The sequence below is a fragment of the Aptenodytes patagonicus genome, chromosome 22 (genome assembly GCF_965638725.1).
Source record: "Aptenodytes patagonicus chromosome 22, bAptPat1.pri.cur, whole genome shotgun sequence".
Taxonomy (NCBI): domain Eukaryota; kingdom Metazoa; phylum Chordata; class Aves; order Sphenisciformes; family Spheniscidae; genus Aptenodytes; species Aptenodytes patagonicus.
Genome location: NC_134970.1, coordinates 1,965,721 through 1,980,741, shown reverse-complemented (window position 1 = coordinate 1,980,741; position 15,021 = coordinate 1,965,721). Strand labels below are relative to the sequence as shown.

The following is a 15,021-nucleotide window of genomic DNA, read 5'->3' as shown; positions in this document are numbered from 1 at the left end:
CAAGGCTTATTTTTTTTAAACAAGTTATACAACATCCTTGGAAGTCCTTAAAAGAGCCTCTGCTTTTGTTTCTTTCCGACAATTTGTTCTAGCACTTCTCAGCTCAGCCCAAGGCAAGTTGTGGCCACCTCCAAGTCAGAAAATTTATTTGGTGGAACCGATGGAACAGATTTGCCCCCGTCACACAACTTATGCCTTGAAAAGCCAAGTTACGCAAGCACTTGTACCAGCACCTTATTATATCCCAGTGGACAAACAAAGGGGCTCCTGCCTCTTTCTTCCAGTGAACTCTGCAGTGCTTGCCCATGCTCCTTGGCTGCTATGAGATTTTAAAGACAGTCTAAACTTGTGACCACCAAACGGGCCTTTAACACAATTCCTGCTCCATAAGGCTTCTCATCTGCCAGTCGAGCCAAACACATCACAGTCCACTGATCAGAGAAGGGCTCATCACTGCCGCTGCGATTAACTCCTTGCGAACTGCAGAGAAAACTTTACAACAACTAGGAGAGAAATAGCCTGCAGTGAACCTTTTGCTGCTGCATCGTATCTCAGCCAAATAGATTACTTACTGTGGATGTTTTTCATCTGGCCCTTCCAGCTTCTGTAACACAACGGATGATGCCTCCGTAACGTTAAATTGATTTGGAAATACAGAGGGGCAGACATCAAAGGTCAGAATTTTCAGAAGGTTTAGGGCAAACAGAAGCATTTCTCATTCCAAGGTGGACTTTGAGAAGCTCTTACTCCCAACTTGCTTACTCCAGATTTTGAGAAGAGTTTATCCCCCATATAAGCATGTAAGTAGCATCTTCGGAAAGCACTCAATATACAACAAACCGACTCAAAAATAACAAAGAAAAACCAGCTCTTACATCGCAGTCTGGCCACAGCAAGCAGTCTTGCCTTTCTGGCTGCCCTACATCTCCCAGAGTCAATGGCTGAACCGAGGAAGGGATTTAGGCATCTTTGTTCTGACTTGTGCCCTACCCTCAGCATCAACGCTTAATAAGATGAAAACAGCAGAAGAAATGCTTGGAGGCCTGCAGTAGTACAGGCAAAGTCTGCATCCCCGTACATTGACAAACCAGCGCTCTCCTCTGCCCGTGTGAATTTTGATAAAGCAGGTGTCTACTGCATCCACAAAATCACTTCTCATCAAAACCCAGGATAACCGAGATGCTCAGAGCATGCACAGTCACACCCAGCTGTCCCCTGAATCACACAGAATAACCAGCAATAGCTTAGCAGCAGGAGTGAAACTCCGAGTTGGGGGTTTGATGCTGAGACCTCACTGTGCTCCTACACCGCACAGTCATAGCTGCAACACCCTAACCACGCTCGGGCCTTCTCGACACCCAGGAGGGTGGGAGCTCCCATATTTTAGCTTCAGCGCAGATTTAAAACCTGTGAGATGGCAAATCTTCAGCATAAGAATAATTCAGCCAGTTAGGAAACCTACAGCCATGCTCCCTTTTCCTCCCCACCCCACCTCTTTGCACTTCCATTAAAAATGAAAAGGAAATTCACAGGCTTTTTTTTTTTGTTTAAATAACATTACAGGCTGTGACATAAACCAGCAAAGGCAGGAAATACGATCATGAGGGCAGTGCTCCATCCTCTGCTCCTGTCACTGCGACTTTTTGGGGACTTGGCAAATGAATGAGTAAAGAAGACAGCCTGCATGTTTTATGGAGTTGAACTGTAACATCCCTGTTAAGCAGCCAACTTACCATTTCTCTGCTCTGACATCCATAAATCTACCCAGCCACGGGGAACAAAGCTCTTCACATGAACTGACTACACGTGAATCCCTCGCATTTGGCTACCTGGGCAAGCAACCAGCCCGCTGTGGTCTGCGGCACTCGCTGCTGCTTTTGTAATGTTCTCAAAGAAGTGGGAAATCGCCCGTTTCTGTAATATGACTTGGGAAGTTTTAATCCGGCTACCAACACAGTCATGTTCATTACAGCACCTACTTTTCCAACAGCCAATTCCCAGAAGCTCAGCTTCCCGCTCCTGGGGGTAAAGACGGCCAACCTTGGGCTATAAAGAAAATCTCGACAAGGCAAACTCTGAAAGCCCAGCAATCAGAAAGCAAATAATTCAAAGCCACTGCTTTAAATATTATAATTAATCTCAACACCTTGGAGCTCAAACTCACTTTTTGAAAGCTCGTTCCCAGGCTAACAAACCAAAGTGATGTTAAGCATGAACACCAAGGAAAACCCTTGCACAGCTCCAGATTTCTGCCCTTCTCTCGCTGGATACCCAGTTTCCTCCACCACCTCCAGTGCACCATGCCACACACGAGCGATTGCTCCAAGCTGTCTCTTACCGATGACATGAAACCGCTACGGAAGAAAAACTACACATAAATCTCTCCGGGAGGCATTTGTTCCCAGGCTCCCTGAGCCTGGAAATAACACGAGGAACTCGTTCCACGCTGAGTCAGGGTCTGACGGCGGCTCCTGGACCAGCCGCGGTGGATCTGCTTCCTTCCCGGCGCGCGTCACGGGCGGCAGAGAGAGCAAGCAACAGCCCAGCGCTGCCCCAGAGGTTTCCTGTTTTCCCCAGTGCCGCGCGGCTTCCCGAGACACGGTACAGGGAAATGGGGCTCCGGAGCCTGACACCGAGCTGCTGCGGGAATTAAAACTGCTGTTTTTCAAATGCTGTTAAGAGCCAGCCAGGAGCTGAAAGCAAAATAAGCTGTTTCCTTTAACCTTCCCTGATATACGCAGGGAATGGCCTCTCCAAGGACTATCACTCCCCCATCCAACCATCCCTTCACAGGGAAAATGGAGTAAGATTTGCCTGTGCATCCCAAGGGCTTCCCCCCACACCTGCCCCACACATGCCGGCACTCCCGTTGCTGAGCCCCATGCCCGAATTGAGGCCACGGCAGGCGGGAGCCACTGGTCCAGCCCTCAGGGAGCCCTCTCGGCCCCTCCAAGTCACCGCAGAGAGGCAGAGGCCGGGTCCATGCTCAGCTCCTCCTGCCTGCGCCCACTCCTCTGAACAGTCTCCTGCTCACACGGATTTTTGCTGGTGTAACTGTTCCCACAGAGGCTTCTGCTAGAGCAGCAACACCCTAAAACAGCACCTCCCCTTGCTCCCACCAGCATTCGTGGCCGCAGCTGGGCTGTGAGTGCAGCTACGGCATTACATGGCACCAGCACCCACCGGGAGAGCCCACACCGCTCCCCACCGAGCCAGAGCAAAGGCTGACCTAAAGTCCACTTACCGTGCTCGGGAGGAGGCTCAGCCTCGCTGGCGGCCAGGAAGGAGACTGCCCTTCCCGTCCAGCTCCCAGCCGTGAGGCGCCGGGCTCGTGCTCCAGTGCCGAGCCCCTGCCGTGCTCCGAGTGCAGTGCTGAGTCCCCTCCTCGGCAGCGCAGCCCCGGGTCAGCCGGCGGCTCCGTTAATGAGCCCTGAGAAAGGAGCGGCAGCAGTGGGAGGAGGCGAGGTGAGAGGTCAGTGTAATATTTACTCAGACATCACCTTTCACTTTTATGAAGCGGGGAAGTGGTGCCGGAGCAGGAAAAGGGCTGCGAGGGACGTTGCTGCCTGGGAAGCCGCTGTCACACCAAGCACAACACACAGCCGGCTCCAGAGAGCCAGGGCCCGGCTGAGGCGGGAGCCCTCCATCAGAGCCTCACTGAAACCACACACAGCTAGGGATGGGCTCTGGGCTGTCCCCACCACCGTTGCCATCTGCTCCCCCACTGCACAGAGGGGCAGAGGGAATGGCTGGGGTAGGCAGGACCTCTGAAGAGCAGAGAGCCTCTCCAGGTCTTCTGTACCTCAGGAGATCCCCAGCCAGACAGGAGCCTATCACACAACGGGGCCATCCCTCCGCACCGTGATTTTAAGGAACCCGCAGGAGACAAGGCACACTGCGCAGGGAGCTAACGTAGAAACGCATCAGCTGGTAACAAAATTTCCCCAGTGGACCTGTTTCTTGGAAGAACCATCTCCTCTGCCAAGTGGTGAGATGGTACCGAGCGTGCCTCCCCGCACGGAGCGTTGTCAACGCAGCGGGCAGGGCTGGCCCCGCTGCCGGGTGCCAGGCAGGGAAGAGCAGCACTCATTGCTGCCCTGGCACAGCGGGGGCCTCGGCTGGCAGGGCTCTCCCAGGCTCGCTATCACTCTGCCTTTTGAGATGATCTGGACTTTTTTTTATAATGTGACTCTGATGCCTTTTATCTCCTGCTCCGAATGTAATTTTAGCCCAGGCAAAGCAGGATTAAATTTTCATAATATGATACATTTATCTTGCTTTTCATTCCCCCCCGTCACCACCTCCCAGTTCGATTTCACCCAAACAGAAGCAGCGATTATGGTGAGAAACATGAGATGGGCTCTATCCGATAACGGAGGGGAGGGCACCTCTTTCCCAGCACCCTGTCCCTGGCAGACCCCGCCACGCAGCAGCCAGCATCCCTGTAGCCAACGCCAGGCTGACAGCATCACTCGGACCCTCTGAAATGGACAGATGGATCTCAATTCAGACTCAAAACCCAGCAGAGTACACACAGCAAATTAGGTACATCACTGACATATGTTGCACTCGTGTGTTTGGTAAACTTGTGCTTTCTTGGTAAAGTCCTTCTAGAGCAGCCTCGCCCCCACCCGAGCAGCTCCCAGCACTTGGGCTCAGAGCACGATGGGCAGAGGAGCCACAAGCCATGCCAGGGAGCCACACTTTCCTGGACAAAGGAGCAGGGAGAGGCAGCCACAGCCAGCCTGCCTCGGCTGGGAATGTCTGAAAAGCACCAAAATCCTCCTGCCCCCCCACCCACAAGTGCTGGGTTCAGCAAAGCACCGGGTCAGACTTGCAGCCCCTGCAACCCGTGTTCCCCCTCCAAGGGACCGGGGCTCCAACACCAGCCAGAGGCTGCATCTCAGTGCAGCTTTGCCAGTCGCTGGTTTTATGTTCATTTTTCAGTTGGGCTCCGCCAGCCTGATCCAGAGGATCCCCTCTAGTGGGATGAGGAGGAATTTCAAGCCCACATCCCACTCCCATCTCTTCCTGAGCTCTCTCTGCACCAGCCGCCGGCCGGCCCTGCTGCCTAGGGTGGGCGATGGGCTGCAGCGAGGAGCCAGCTCACAAATTACTCACCCTGTTTTGCCAGAGCCATTTGGGGCGAAGTCAAAACTAGGCTGGAAAGGCAGATGCCAGGGAGGCGGCACAGACAGGAAGGACAGGAGGAGGGAGAAAGAAGACAGCAGACATCAGGGATAAATCCCCTTCATGGCAGCAAAGGGGGGATGACTTCCATCAGCAAAACATCTACCTTTGACAATAACGTGCCACCTGGACCACACGCTTCACCAGCAAGCCTGGGTGCTCGTTGCAGAAAGCGGGCTGGAGGCGTCGCAACCACAGCCGGGTTGGCGCAATGGCACGTGGGGAGCCAGCCTGAGGCACCCACTGCTCGCTGCGCGCGCTCGCAGCCTACGTCCCTCGCCGGCACTAAACCACACAGTAAATACATATATTTTAACTGCAGAGAAAGAATCTGAACACAAGCCCCGGGCGGCCGCCTCTGCCGCCCAAGGACAGCACGCTGCCCTCAATTCTGCTTTTGTTCCTGCTTTGCTTTTCATCCCGGAGGCTCCCTCTGCACCACTTTTGCAGACAAAGAGCTTGTGGCCTCCTCAGACCAAAACGCCGTCAAGTCTCGCACAGCCGAGCCGTGCCCTCGCCGTGCCCCAGGATGGAAGGTGGACACCCAATTAGCAGAGCTAAGGAGTTTGCGCACAGGAAGCTCTTGGTGATAAAGACGCATCAGATCCAGCCAGCGGCATTTGTGGCTCAGCCCCACGAAGAACTTGGTAGCACCTTTTCCCCCTTGGTTCCCCCTTGCCCTCCCCTTTGCTGTTGTGGCGGTGGCCTCCCAGCCAAGCTGGTTAAGAGATTAACACTCTAAAAACCACATTTACTCTAATTAGCCATGAAATCTTTGTAACTAAGTGAAAAAATGTTTCCCTTGAGGGATTTTTGTCCATTCATCACTGTTTGAATTGCCGGGGGGGGGGGGGGAAGAGAAAAGAGGGGGGGAAGAGAGGGAAAAAAACCTCAGATCTAATGAATTAATAGCAGAATGCCCTGGGGGAGCAGCGGGCTCCTACAAAACACAGGCACCTCAAAGGGGGTTTTTCACAGGCTCACCAAGGGGATGCTTCTGAATTATTTTGAGTTAACAGACTGTAACACAATGCTCCGCTCCCTGGACGAGCTGGGCAGCTTGGCCAGCACGCTGCGCTCCTCCCGTCCCTTCCGCAGGGATGGACAGACGGACGCTGTGCCTGGCTGCGCGTGCGGACAGCTGGGTGCCCCTGCCCTGCAGACAGCTGGGGGGGATGGGGCTCTGCCAGCGCCCCCAGACACTATTTCACCGAGGAAAACATTTTTCAGAAAGAGTTGGGGCGGGGGCGGGGGCAGAGAATCTTGCACAACTTAGGCCCATAAATATTTCATATCGCTGGAATAAGAACGATTATATTCCTGCCAGCACTTTTCTTGTGTATTTTAAATGTGTCACCGCCTTCTACTTTCTTCCCCCATTTGTGTTTCTTGTAACAGGCCCATGAAATAAAGATTAGCTGAATAATCAAGGGTGTTTAGAAATGTGAAGGGGCCTGTCTCAAGAGCACTGCATGCTCAGGTTCATCTTTTTTTTTTTTTCTTTTTCTTTTTAAGGATGCCAAACACAGATGGGGGAGTGCAATTTTCACACGCTGTAAGAGACGGGCTGGAGCGGGAGCAAGCGCGGCGCCCGAGCGCGCAGGGACGAGGCGAGCAGAGAGCACACACTTCCCCGTCAAAAATGACAGCCTCAACACCACGCGGAAGAGGGGGGCACTCTCCCCCATTACATATTTATTGTTCAAACTGCAGAGGGGCCAATTAAAACAGCTTGATCACTGCCACGTTCAAACAGACGCGTATATGCTCAGCGAAGTGGGATGAGAGAAGCAGGTGTACGCTTTCCTGTCGCAATACAGCGCGGTCCGCTCCTCTGAGAGTCACTGAAGCAACCTCAGCTGAACAAAGGTACTTCTGAGACGCAGCCCAGCTCCCACAGGAAAGCATCGTGCTGGCACCTAACAGCAAGCACAGCTTTCCACCTTAAGCCTTCTTGCCACAAGCCCCGTGCAATTTCTCTGTATTAGCTTTTACTTTTTTTCCTAGTTCAATTCTTCATATAAGCTGCCTACCGCATGAGACAGTCTGCGCCTACATCTGCCCTAGCTTTTGGGCAATTATTCCAAGACATGCTCCAGACTCCCACGTTAAGCTGCAACAGGAGTTCCCGAAGTAAGTTCTGGAAAGCCTTGTAGTGGTAGTTAAATTGGAGATCTCCGGAAGATACTGCAAATCACATGTTTCCCTGAGACACCACAGGGTCTGCTCAGCAAACTGCTCCAAATGTCATTTCCATTTAGCTGCTTTGCAAGCCAATTTGTCACATACTAATGCAATTTGCTGAAGAGAGTTAAAGAGCACAGGGCAGTAGCAGCCACCTCTTCTCCAGGCTCCCACAGCCAGCCTGGATCTGCATTTTCCCTTTTGCACCCAGCTGAAGTTCCCTTCTGCTGAGAGGCAGGGGAAGCTCAGGGTTAACACGAAGAGCAAGACTGAGCGTGGTAAGAGCACGGGGAAAAGCTGTTTCTATCATATTGGTGGATTGTGTGTAGATCTTATGCAGCATCTGTTACCTGTTTCCACCGCACAAACTCGTTATAAGCCGGGGGGAAACTCCACGATTAATTACATCAAACAACACTATAAAGACAATGAAGAGTAAATTGGGTTACTTTATCTTCTTGCAACAAGCACTGTGGATATGGTTAGAAGAGTTGAGAAAGATGACTGGTTTGCTAGATAAGCCATTTCACAGCAGCGGTTGTACATTCACGTTACTCATTGCTTGCACCAAGTTTCTTAAAGCAATTTTATCTGGTTCCTTGCACCACCCCAAAATATCCCATTTAAGCTTTGCAGATCCTCAAAGTGACAACAAATGGCAAAAGGACAGCAATAAAGACAAAAAAATATTGCATTTTAAAGGATCTAACACCTCTGTGTTAAAGGAAAAAAGCTAAACATCTGTTCTGAAGATGGCACAGATTTCTTCTGAGGCATCTGTCTTTCAGCTGTAAAGTAGGTCATTTGATTTAACTTTTACACACCGTATCAATGAAGCCATCCAGAGAAGGAGAGACAAGATCATCTCCCCAGGTCAGCTGAGATCTATTAAGCACATTCAAGCCACCAGTGAAGCATCAAGTGCTCAGCAAATAACAGGGAAACCCTGTCAGCAGTAGGTTTTTACATCATGGTACTCTGCTAACTTCACAGTGTCTCACCTCCACGCCAGTATCTTGAACCGCAGGTCACAGACGTACAGTTTTTTTCCTCTACCACTTACTATTCACCTCACTTAATATTAACCTATTGACTTTCTGATACCCCTTAGAACACAGATTAATTGAATATCATTCACTTCACCTCCAGGAACGTGAAAGCATCGGCCATAGCTTCAATGGAGACAAAGCCTGTAATGCCTGACCGTGCCAGGTTAAACCCGGGTCACGACAGGAGAGAACAGCGTGTCATCCCGAGTGCCCGCACAGAGCAGCCTCTGCTGGGATCAACACGCACCATCCAAACAGCTACGGGGGGTTGGAGAAGACCTGGACCATCACACAGAAGTTAGGATTTCCCTGAAGGGAGCACAAGTGCATTTGCCTTCCCTCCCCTCACTGCCTTTTCAAAAAGGGTCTCGCCAGGATTTAGGAAAGTTTTAACGGGGATTTTTTCCAAGATTCAGGGGTGTTTTCAAAAAAGCCTCTCCTTGCCAACAGTAACTTTTTTATGGAAATGAGCTTATTCCGGTGCATTGACTGCTCCGGACCGTGACTGAGCGGTAACAAATAACAACGGAATTAACGAGAAAATACATCTACGTATAACGCGTATATGCGCGTAAAACAGACCGGGGAGGGAGGAGGGGGAGGTAGATGACCAGGACCAGGGGAGTTCAGGGGGATTTCTTCCTGCCCCTCTGCAAGCAGCGCCAGGCAGCACCTCCGGACGCCGCTCCCGGGCACAGCCGCTGCCCGCGGCGCGGGTTCCCCGGGCACGGCCGGGTACCGGCGCGCCGCGGTGGGGCCGGTGCCGCCGAGCACCGCCCCGCGGTCCGCGGCCCTCGGTGCCACCCGCGTTAGGCGGCCGCGGTGGGCACGGGGGGACAAGCCCAGACCTCCTCCCTGCGCCTTCCCGGCCGCCCACCGGCGGGACCGCGGCAGCGGGGGTGCCCCAACCCCGGGATGCCCCGCAACCCCCGCGGATGCCCGGGGGCGGAAGCCCCCCGCCAGCCTCGGCCACTCACCAGACCTCGCAGCTCCGGTGCCGCCCGCCTCCTCGGGGTGCCGGCTCCCCGGCTCACGGCGGGGTAATCCACACGGCCCCCGACACCATGGAAATCCAGGGCCGGGCGCCCGCTACTCCTCCGCCTTCCCGCGGCCCCTCAGCCTCCCCCCGGCGCGGCGCGGCTCGGCTCAGCTCCGCCGCCCTCTCATGCCTCCGCAGCCCCTGCCCGAATACGGCGGCGAGCCCCGGCTCCCCTCCGCCCTCCCCCGCGCCGCCCCGGCATCCGCCCGCCGCCGAGCCCGGGCGCGCTCCGCGCTCCCCGCCGAGCCCCGAGCCCGGGCGCGCTCCGCGCTCCCCGCCCGCCGCCGCCCGCCCCCGCGCCGCCCCCGCTCCCCGCGCTTAACCCTTCCCCAGCCTCGGCGCCGGGGAGCGGGGCTCAGCCCGCCCGCTCGCAGAAATAGCGAGGGCGGGGAAGCGCGTCCCTCCCCGGCCGCTTCACCTGCGCCCCCCCCCCCCCGCCCCGCCGCCGCCGCCGCCGTCCCCCCGCCGAGCGGAGCGGAGCAGAGCGGGCTGCTCGGGGAAGCCGCACCGCGCTGAAACAAAGCCCGAAAACGAAATAGGGAGCGGGCAGCACCGGGGGCTGCCTCACCTCGAAAGGCTGCGCATCCCTGGGCACCGGCACACCTGAGCTGGGGTCGAGCGGCGATGGAGTTAAAGGCTCCCTCACCTGTGCCCTCAGCTGTCCCACATGTCTTGGGCTGTAGCCTCCCATCAACTCTGGGAGGGAGGGAACGGAGGCTGCTGGTTGCTGTTCCCAGCTCCGACCCCCTGTCCACCCCTCACACGCAGTTCTGGCGGGGAGAGTGACACTTGAGCTCTCCGTCCCTCAGTTTCCCCATCTATGAAATGGAGTTGACAACTCCGTTTTCTGCCAGGGCCATGTCACCTCCAGCAGAGCAAAAGCTGTACGTGTGCTGTAGAGCCCCTGAAGCCACTGACCTTCAAGCCTCCTGGCCTGCCAAAACCACAGGGGCCATCGCCGGCTGGGACAGGGAGCCCTGCAACCACGCACCGCTGGGAACCAGGGGATCCCTCCTTGGGATCGAGTGCCTCACCACAGAGCTACCACCTGGCCTCTCCTGCTGGTCTAGCACAAATGTTTGAAAAATACCTGGAAGCTGTAGGGTACCCAAAGTGAGGAGCCTCTTCAACCACCCCTGAGCCACACTGGTTATCTGCATTGGCCTACAAGGGCTTGGGAACACCTGCAAACAGGGAGGCAAAGCCAGCCCCAGTGCTGCAGCAGGACAGCGTGGCCTCCAAAAACCCAGAAACACCGTGGTCTAGCTAAGCCTGCCCCAGCAAGGCGGCATGGGAGCAATTTTGAGGAGTGCAACTGGTGAAGGGAATCAATAACATGATGGATTGCTATTTTCCATTTCTTGTCATCAAGAATTTTTTAACAATTTATTACACATTGGAATATCTGCGAGAGAAAATTATAGCCATCATCCTGTGCCTCTTCCACAATAAACCCAAACAACTAAACCAACCCAATCTACTTTTGGAAAGCAGCACACAGGGCAGTTCCCCTCCAGCCCCTCTCACCTCCAGTGCTGTTAGCTTGGCTACAGAAGCAGCCTCGCTGCATCTTCCCCTGGTTCATCTCATGGAGGGACACGACTGATGCAGCGCTTGGTGCATGTTAGCAGGACCCTGCAAGAGCGGTTTTTGGGGGGAAAAGACCCAATCGCCGTTAGTTTTGCTGTTTGCCCCATGTACAGGGTTCAGGAGCCTCTTGCACGGGGGTCCGGCAGGGAATGCCTTTCCATCCCGCTGTGCAGCTCCTGATCCTGCGCTTTTCCCCCTCCTGGGAAGGCTGTAAACCAGAGCCTGCGCTGCCCCCTCCTCCAGGGAGAAAACGACAGGTTAGCTTGCCTGTGTTTCTCCCCATCCTCACCACATTTACCATCCTTCAGAGAAGGGTTTCCTTTCCGATAGTGCCTGTATAGCTACCAGTGGAGCACAGACACACGTCCCTACATATCACAGTCAAGAGCCCAGCCCCACTCCCATGAAAAGGGTCCCCTCAACTTCACTGGCAGCTCTAGAGCAGGGGATTTTGACATCCTGGAAAGATACATAGGTTGCAGCTGTTTAGCTCAGGAGAGGAAACAGAAGACACTCAGTGGATGGCAGCACTGGTTCCTTAGCAAGCTTTTCTCTTTCGCTATTCTGTCCCTAATACATTTACTGTGTCATGCATTCACAGCAAATGGTACTAAATCCTATTACAAATACCATCCTTGGTTAAATGCGCATCCCACTAATGCAATTTCTCCTTTTGCAGAAAGCTATACAAGGCAGGTCAGAGTGTCTCAACAACCATTTCTCTCCTCTTTGCAGGACCATCTGCATCCTGTCTTCTGTTTATTATTTATTGATGGTCAATTATGTTCCTGTATGGAGAGTCTGTCTCAAGCTAATTACAGGATCGCTCGGCTGGGGAGCAGCCCCGAGACTTGCAGAAGCTCATGCACAGGGCGAGTGAGCAAAGGGCTGTTCCAGCATGGGGGGGAGCGAAACAAAACAGGTGGAGATTCACCTGGGTTTGCTCAAGTGATGGATGTGCTGCTGGGCTAATGAGTTGTCTGTGTGCTTTAAATATCAGCAAGCTCTTTGCTGAAACAACTGCTGAAGAAATCCTTCTGTGAATATTTGCATTCACCTTTCCCTGAAAAGAGTGGTAGGCATAAGTCTTGGAATCAAAGTCTGGAGCCATAACAGAAGAAAGAACCTGCCTCAATCAAACACATATGGCGACAAATGTATAGAGATGCACATACACGTACGTGTACAACCCTATGTCCACAAAACTCCACACAACCTCTGCACACATAGAGTATCACCACAGAGACACAAACTGAACAGCCAGGAGTACAAATATTAGTCCATGCCTAACACTCCCCATCGCCGTATGCATCCGGGTGCCTGACGCTGGTGCTGGGGGACAGAAAGGGCCCTCGGACTGCGCTGGGATACAGCAGCGTGGGATCCACCTGGGTGCCAGTGGCTGCGTCCTCGGCAGCAGGGTCACCGACACACACACACGCAGCTTTGCCAAAGAAACTGTGGGCAGCGCCGGTCTGGGTGCGGAGCCCCTCAGCCCGTCTCCCAGAGAGCTCTGAGCTGTGACATGAAGCAAACCAGGAGCTCAACAACTGCTGGCCAAGCTGGGAAGATCGGCTATAAAGCCATCTTTAAACTCTTGGCACACAACTTCTCATCCCCGTTTCCTCTGACATAGGGAGCTATGCTGAGCGCTCCTTTTCTGCAGAGCAGGATCCGGACCGCAGATGACAAAGCAGTCTTTAAGCAGCTGGTGAAGCAAGGCATCAGTGAAAGATCGGTCTCTGTTTCTAGCCTGTGTATTCACAATTTCTCTCTGTCCTCATCTTTGATAAACTCCCTTGCTTCAGAGCGCAGGGGTCATGAATCTGTCTGAGCCGTGTGAAGCAACGAGCCTTTCAATCCTTCCAGCACCCGGCTCTTCATATTCGCTAAAACTCCTGGATAACGTGGCTTTATAGCTTGCCTCTGGTGCTTCTCTTGGTGCAGCAGGACACAGCATCAGTATTTGCTCTGCATTTGCCATTCCCAGGGTAATAAAATAGATTCTGCTCTTCCCTAATTTCTAAAGCAGGAAAATATCCTTTTTTTTTTTTTCCCCCTGTGCCCGTTTAGGCCAAGCTGCTGAGTTCAGGAAAGCACAGTCCAGGCCTCTGATGCCCAGCCAGGACTGACTTGGAGCAGCTGCTGAAGCTGTGCGAGGGGAAGAGCACCATCTATAGGCACCATCTATAGGCACGGGACACGGGCTGCTCGCCGGCAGAGCGTCAGTCGATAGCGCAGATGCCAGCGGCTGACAGCTTCTAGTTACTCGCATCATATCTATCCATGCAATATTCAGCAGAGCTAATAATTATTCAGCACTAATCACTACAATAGAAGAATCATAGGCAGTTATTTAGAAATGATTGTTTCCACTCAGTTATTACCTATGACAGTGAAAGGAAATATCAAATAGTCAAACCCACATGTATATGGGAAGCTGAGTGAAAGATCAATGGGAATTTAACCAGCACTTTACGCTATTCTTCCTCTTTAGAAGAACCTTGTCAAGTAATTTTTTTTCTCACTACTGTTCATAATACCTTCTTGGAAAATGAAAAGGATTTTTCTTTTCCTAACGCACCTTATCCTTTCCCCTCCTCAGATTTTCTCATAAATGTGAGCTTCGGTTCCTGCCTGTGTATCCCCTGGTTTGAACTGAGCTGAAATTAACTCAGAAAGGTTTTTTTCTTTCTTTCTAAAATGAACTCTGTTTTCATTAAGTGCAAGGGCAGGAGAACAGAAAGTCTCCGAATCCTGAGTTACAGAGTGTCTTGTTACTGTCAAAAACACAATTGCCGACAATGTCTGTGCTGAGGTTGTGTCAGAAATTCAAGGTGCAGACAATATGCCATTTTAATCATCTTCCTACAGCTAAGAATTGCCTCAGCTGAAAAAAGGGGGATCATACAGGGAAGAGCACAAAAGTAACCCTACAAAGATACTAGTAATATTTAGCGATTTTAAAAAAACACAACATGAAAACATTGGTCATATTGGCCCATACCCAGAAGGTAACTGGGTCGCCTTTGCCTGGCTCTTCCTTCGGCTCTGCGGTGGGACCACTCAAGCTCTACACACCACACAGCTCCCATCTCTTGTTTTAAATAAATATTCTGCTGCATCCTTGTGGTGCACACTCCTGGGGCTGCACATCCCCCTTCGAACGCACTGCCAGAAGCAGGGAGAGGTTTTCCATCTCAGTCATATGCTAAGCAAAACAGTCCAAAAAAAGGTCATCTGAAGAGGTTGTCAGCTCTTTGTGGCACTCTGGTCTGACTCTGAAAGAACTGTTTTCAAAAGCATCATCAAAGTGATTTGCGAGCCCATCGCCATCACGCAGAGCTGGACAGAGGCATCAGGACAGGCACCGGGACTGGGGGGTGCCCAGGAACAGGGAGCAGAATCCTTCCCTGGAGATGGGCCGTGGGGCTGGGCATCCATCCATCACTTTTGGAACGGTTACCCGTCCCAGCTGCTGACCCACAATCCAGCTGTGCCGCCTTGGCCCCCAGAGCAGCCTCTCCAGCTGCTGAAGCGACGCTCGAGGCCGGGAGCTGCTTTGCTGGAGCCTTGCGGGGCTGCGTGGGGCCAGGCTGCACCTCCACCCCCAGACCGTGACTGTGCGGGGTGAGCGATTACAGCCCATTGAGTCAATTATCGACCCGCTAACGAAGGAGTCTCCGCACAGCCTTTGACATGAAACAGAAGACCAGCGCTACTCCGGCCTGTCACATCAAGAATTTACAGCTTAATGATTTCCTAAGGGCCAAATCCTGTTCTGACATGAGCGTGCCTGCTTCACTATCGATCAGAGGCACGTTCTCCAGCAAGGAAGGGACGTTTCCCTCTTCATGGGGTTATTTCTGAGCTGCACACCAGCACCAGTCACGCCTAGTTGTCTTCATTGGCTGAAGCAGATGCAGCAAGAGAGACCATGGGTCTTCCTGTCATTGGTTTGTCTACATT

General features: G+C 53.0%; 1 protein-coding gene across 2 annotated transcripts in view; it reads right to left on the bottom strand.

Annotated features, from left to right (window-relative positions):
- Positions 1 to 15,021, bottom strand: part of PLXNA2 (plexin A2) — a 210,290-nt gene that overhangs the window by 168,571 nt on the left and 26,698 nt on the right. The window contains exon 1 of one of the 2 annotated variants that reach the window (XM_076358293.1): positions 9,401 to 9,533. The exons of the other annotated variant lie outside the window; for it this stretch is intronic. The gene's annotated coding sequence lies outside the window, so the exon portion shown is untranslated. Of the gene's footprint in view, positions 1 to 9,400; positions 9,534 to 15,021 lie in introns of those variants that run through there. 2 annotated transcript variants of the gene reach the window in all.